This window comes from Homarus americanus, unplaced genomic scaffold (genome assembly GCF_018991925.1).
Source record: "Homarus americanus isolate GMGI-L3 unplaced genomic scaffold, GMGI_Hamer_2.0 scaffold21582, whole genome shotgun sequence".
In the NCBI taxonomy this organism is placed as follows: Eukaryota; Metazoa; Arthropoda; class Malacostraca; order Decapoda; family Nephropidae; genus Homarus; species Homarus americanus.
This window is the reverse complement of record NW_024752831.1, coordinates 7,501-13,975: the sequence shown is the minus strand read 5'-3', so window position 1 is coordinate 13,975 and position 6,475 is coordinate 7,501. Positions and strand designations below refer to the sequence as shown.

Below are 6,475 nucleotides of genomic sequence, written 5' to 3'. Positions count from 1 at the left end.
TCGATTTAATAGCATACCACAGAAACTTGCACACCCGAATGGGAGACCGTCAAAGTCAATCGGGGGTCGATTTGATAGCATACTACAGAAACTTGCACACCCGAATGGGAGACCGTCAAAGTCAATCGGGGGTCGATTTGATAGCATACTACAGAAACTTGCACACCCGAATGGGAGACCGTCAAAGTCAATCGGGGGTCGATTTGATAGCATACTACAGAAACTTGCACACCCGAATGGGAGCCAGTCAAAGTCAATCGGGGGTCGATTTAATAGCATACTACAGAAACTTGCACACCCGAATGGGAGACCGTCAGAGTCAATCGAGGGTCGATTTAATAGCATATTATACAAAATGATCCGAGAATGTGCACACACCGAGTGGGAGACGGTGATGAAAGCGTCCGCCCTTGTACACTGGATGGCACTATTTCACTATAGTAAGGGGTAGGGCCACCTCGGTCATATTATACAACATACCAGAGAAGTTCCACACCCGCATGGGAGACCGTCAAAGTGAATCGGGGGTCGATTTGATAGCATACTACAGAGAACTTGCACACCCGAATGGGAGACCGTCAAAGTCAATCGGGGATCGATTTGATAGCATACCACAGAAACTTGCACACCAGAATGGGAGACAGTCAAAGTCAATCGGGGGTCGATTTAATAGCATACTACAGAAACTTGCACACCTGAATGGGAGACCGTCAAAGTCAATCGAGGGTCGATTTGATAGCATACTACAGGAACTTGCACAACTGGTCGGGGAGACCACAGTCAATCGGGGTCGATTTGATAGCATACTACAGAAACTTGCACACCCGAATGGGAGATAGCGAAAGCCAATCTAAAATGATTTACAAGCATACTACAGAAACTGCACAATCTCGAATGGGAGACAGTGAAAGTCAATCGGGGGTCGATTTAATAGCATACTACAGAAACTTGCACACCCGAATGGGAGACCGTCAAAGTCAATCGGGGGTCGATTTAATAGCATACTACAGAAACTTGCACACCCGAATGGGAGACCGTCAAAGTCAATCGGGGGTCGATTTGATAGCATACTACAGAAACTTGCACACCCGAATGGGAGACAGTCAAAGTCAATCGGGGGTCGATTTAATAGCATACTACAGAAACTTGCACACCCGAATGGGAGACCGTCAAAGTCAATCGGGGGTCGAGCATACTTTACAAAATGATCCGAGAATCTGCACACACACCGAGTGGGAGACGGTGATGAAAACGTCCGCCCTTATATGTTCGATTGCACCATTTCACTATATTAAGGGGAGAGGGTGTCAGCACACATATTCGGTGTGGAAATATCTTCCGCCCAGCGGAGCGCCGCTTTCGGCGCTCTAAGGAAGCAAAGCGCGGCATTCAAACAACAACCAAAATTGCCGCCGCTTTTCCTTCCCCTGCCCTGTACGCGGAGGCAGCAGCAGCAGAAGAAGAGAGAGAGAAAAATAGTCTCATGGGGTCAGAGGAATGGCAGGAGCGACTATGAATTTCACTCTTTAGCCAGGTCTGTCTCCCCAATTGAACATTATACTTTCCGGCGCACACGTCGCCACCACGGCTTCGCGACAGCAGCAGCATCATGATGTTGCGTCTATTGTAAGTCCGGAACTGGTTATTCGGCTGTTCCGCTAACAGTCGGGTTTTTTTAACCTTGCCTTCCAACAAAACGATCAAACAACTTCCACTCTCGAGGTGCGGTACGGTGACTGTCCTATCGTCCTTCTTGTATGCTGGATTGCACTATTTCACTATATTAAGGGGAGAGGTGCTTCACACAATTTGCCCTCGTGTGGAATATCTTCCGCCCCAGCGGAGCGCTTTTCGCGCTCTCTATGGCGTAAAGCGCTGGCATTCAAAACAACAACCAAAGTTGTTGCCGCTCTTCTGCCCTGCAATGAAGGAGCAAGGCAGCAGCAGCAGAAGAAGTTATAGGAGAGAAAATAGTCTCATGGGGTCGAGGAAATGGCAGTGAGCGCGATCTATGAACAATTCCCTACTCTAGCCAGGTCTGTCTCCCAATTGAACATCATTACATTTCGGCGCACACACGTCGCCAACACGGTTTCAGCGACAGCAGCAGCATCATGATGTTGCGTCTATTGTAAGTCCGGAACTGGGTTATTCGGCTGTTCGCGAACAGTCGGGTTTTAACCTTGCCTAACAAACGATCAAACAACTTCCACTCTCGAGGTGCGGTACGGTGACTGTCCTATCGTCCGCTCTTGTATGCTGGATTGCACTATTTCACTATATTAAGGGGAGAGGGTGCCTTCACACACCTATTCGGTGTGGAATATCTTCCGCCCCCAGCGGAGCGCTCGCGCTCATGGGCTAAAGCGCTGCATTCAAAACAACAACCAAAGCGCCGCTTCCCTCTTCCCTGCCCTGCAATGGCTGGAGCAGCAGCAGCAGAAGAAGAGAGAGGAGAGAGAGAGAGAGAGAAAATAGTCTCATGGGGTCAGAGGAATGGCAGTGGAGCGCGATCTATGAATTTCACTCTAGCCAGGTCTGTCTCCAATTGAACATTATTATTTCTCTCGGCGCCAAGACGTCACACTCACGGTTTCCGCGACAGCAGCAGCATCATGATACAGGCTCCACAAGTCCGAACTGGCTATCTGGCTGTTCACAACAGTCAGGTTTAACCTTGCCTAACAAACGATCAAACAACTTCCACTCGCGAGGTGCGGTACGGTGACTGTCCTATCGTCCGCTCTTGTATGCTGGATTGCACTATTTCACTATATTAAGGGGAGAGGGTGCCTTCACACACATATTCGATGTGAAATATCTTCCGCCCCCCAGCGGAGCGCTTCGGCGCCTCTGCGAAGCCAAACGCGGCATTCAAAAACAACAACCAAAATTGCCGTCGATTTCCTCTCCCTGCCCTGCAATGGCTGGAGCAGAAGGAGAGCGAGAGAGAGAATAGTCTCATTGGGTCAGAGGAATGGCAGTGGAGCGGGCTAATGGCGAGTAGGCTCGCGATCTATCAATTACACTAGCCAGGTCGCTCTCCCTATTGAACATTATTACTCTCTCACGTCGCCACTGCGGTTTCCGCGACAGCAGCAGCAGCAGCATCATCCTGATGTTGCATCCACCAATTAGTCCGGAACCGGGTTATTCGGCTGTCTGCGAACAGTCCGGTTTTAACCTTACCCAACATCCACTCTCGAGGTGCGGTACGGTGAATGTCCTATCGTCCGACCTTGTATGCTGGATTGCACTATTTTACTATATTAAGGGGAGAGGGTGCCTTCACACACATATTCGGTGTGAAATATCTTCCGCCCCCCAGCGGAGCGCTTCGGCGCCTCTGCGAAGCAAAGCGCGGCATTCAAAAACAACAACCAAAATTGCCGTCGCTTCCCTGCCCTGCAATGGCTGGAGCAGAAGGAGAGAGAGAGAGATTTTAGTCTCATTGGATCAGAGGACTGGCAGTGGAGCGGGCTTATGGCGAGTAGGCTCGCGCTCTATCAATTACACTTGCCAGGTCTCTCTTCCGTTTGGACATTATTTACTCCGTCTCTCTCTCTCTCTCTCTCGGCGCACACGTCGCCACCCTACTAGTTTCCGTCACAGCATATGCTGCGGCCTTTCAGTCCGGAACGGGGCTCCCCTTCGCCTTGCTGTCTGCCCAACTTAGCGGACTTGCGTTGGCTGATCACCCCGTCTTCGCGTCTGTGCCGGCCTTCAATGCAGCGCCCGACCGTCTCTTGACCGAGATTCATTGCACTATTCCACGCGCAAACGGCTACCCTAAATGTGCATAGACAACGCTCATGGTTCAACACGACCAGGGCGCAGTCTGGGAGCCGAGTATACTAAAAAGAGAGTTTAGCAGCCAAAACTCGTCAAAGCACACGTTGGGTTACCCCATCACCTAACAACGATGATGGCGGTTCCCACCCGTGAAATACACAACCTAACCAATATTGGGCGACGATGGCGCTCATGAGCCCACGTCCCCACAAACAGTAAGAGAAAGGGAGAGAGGAGGAGATGGGCCAATGTCTTATGCCTCGCTGGGGCAAAGAGAAGAGAAGAGGAGCGGATAAGGGAGGAGATTGGCCAACGTGCGGTCCCTCGCCCAATGTCGGCTGCCTCGCTGGAGCTGGGTAAAGAGGAGAGGAGCGGATAAGGGAGGAGATTGGCACACACGGTGGCGCTGCCGGCGCCGAGGATAGCAAGAGAAGGTGCAGTTTGATCTGATCATCTGGTTTGCTATTTTTCTAAGGCCAACGTGCGGTCCCTCGCCCAATGTCGGCTGCCTCGCTGGGGCAAAGAGAAGAGGAGAGGATAAGGGAGGAGATTGGCACACACGGTGGCGCTGCCGGCGCCGAGGATAGCGAGAGAAGGTGCAGTTTGATCTGATCATCTGGTTTGCTATTTCTCTAAGGCCAACGTGCGGTCCCTCGCCCAATGTCTTCTGCCTCGCTGGGGCAAAGAGAAGAGGAGCGGATAAGGGAGGAGATTCGCCAACGTGCGGTCCCTCGCCCAATGTCGGCTGCCCCGCTGGAGCTGGGGCAAAGAGGAGCGGATAAGGGAGGAGATTGGCACACACGGTGGCGCTGCCGGCGCCGAGGATAGCAAGAGAAGGTGCAGTTAGATCTGATCATCTGGTTTGCTATTTCTCTAAGGCCAACGTGCGGTCCCTCGCCCAATGTCTTCTGCCTCTCTCTCAATCTCACTATTTTGGCCGCCGTGATAGGCGCCGCCAACAGCAGCAGCTACCTGGTTGATCCTGCCAGTAGTCATATGCTTGTCTCAAAGATTAAGCCATGCATGTGTAAGTACAAGCCGATTTAAGGCGAAACCGCGAATGGCTCATTAAATCAGCTATGTTTCATTGGATCTGTAAACCCACTTACTTGGATAACTGTGGCAATTCTAGAGCTAATACATGCAATTGGTCTCTGACCGCAAGGGAAGAGCGCTTTTATTAGTTCAAAACTGGTCGGGCCCCGGTCCGTAACCCACCTGTGGTGAATCTGAATAACTTCGGGCTGAGCGCACGGTCTCCGCACCGGCGCCGCTTCTTTCAAGTGTCTGCCTTATCAGCTTTCGATTGTAGGTTATGCGCCTACAATGGCTATAACGGGTAACGGGGAATCAGGGTTCGATTCCGGAGAGGGAGCCTGAGAAACGGCTACCACATCTAAGGAAGGCAGCAGGCACGCAAATTACCCACTCCCGGCGCGGGGAGGTAGTGACGAAAAATAACGATGTGAGTCTCATCCGAGGCCTCGCAATCGGAATGAGTACACTTTAAATCCTTTAACGAGTATCCATTGGAGGGCAAGTCTGGTGCCAGCAGCCGCGGTAATTCCAGCTCCAATAGCGTATATTAAAGTTGTTGCGGTTAAAAAGCTCGTAGTTGGATCTCAGTTCCGGACTGACGGTGCACCGCCGGTGTTTACTGTCACGCCCGACCCCCGGCCGCAGGATGCTCTTTGTCGAGTGTCGAGTGGCGAGAGTTTACTTTGAAAAAATTAGAGTGCTCAGAGCAGGCTATTTGAATGGCGAATGGTGATGCATGGAATAATGGAATAGGACCTCGGTTCTATTTTGTTGGTTTCGGAACCAGAGGTAATGACTAATCGGAACAGGGGCATTCGTATTAGACGCTAGAGGTGAAATTCTTGGACCGTCGCAAGACGAACTACTGCGAAAGCATTTGCCAAGGATGTTTTCATTAATCAAGAACGAAAGTTAGAGGTTCGAAGGCGATCAGATACCGCCCTAGTTCTAACCATAAACGATGCCAACTAGCGATCCGCCGGCGTTATTCCCATGACCCGGCGGGCAGCTTCCGGGAAACCAAAGTCTTTGGGTTCCGGGGAATATGGTTGCAAAGCTGAAACTTAAAGGAATTGACGGAAGGGCACCACCAGGAGTGGAGCCTGCGGCTTAATTTGACTCAACACGGGAAACCTCACCAGGCCCAGACACGGAAGGATTGACAGATTGAGAGCTCTTTCTCGATTCGGTGGGTGGTGGTGCATGGCCGTTCTTAGTTGGTGGAGCGATTTGTCTGGTTAATTCCGATAACGAACGAGACTCTGGCCTACTAAGTAGTCGACGGATCTCCAGAAAATGGTGTCCAGTTCGCAACTTCTTCTTAGAGGGATAAGCGGCAATTCTAGCCGCACGAGATTGAGCAATAACAGGTCTGTGATGCCCTTAGATGTTCTGGGGCACGCGCGCTACACTGAAGGGATCAACGAGTTTTCCCTCCGAGGAGGCGGGTAACCCGTTCAAAGCCTTTCTTGATAGGGATTGGGGCTTGCAATTGTTTCCCATGAACGAGGAATTCCCAGTAAGTGCAAGTCATCAGCTTGCGCTTACTACGTCCCTGCCCTTTGTACACCCCGCCCGTCGCTACTACCGATTGAATGATTTAGTGAGGCCTTCGGACTGGCGCTCTTGGATTGTCGGCCCCGTT

General features: G+C 51.3%; 1 non-coding gene across 1 annotated transcript in view; it reads left to right on the top strand.

Annotated features, from left to right (window-relative positions):
* Positions 1-4,761: 4,761 nt before the first annotated feature.
* Positions 4,762-6,475, top strand: part of LOC121855200 — a 1,836-nt gene continuing 122 nt past the window's right edge. The window contains exon 1 of the ribosomal RNA XR_006086747.1: positions 4,762-6,475. This exon is cut by the window's right edge and continues 122 nt beyond it. This is a non-coding gene — a ribosomal RNA (small subunit ribosomal RNA).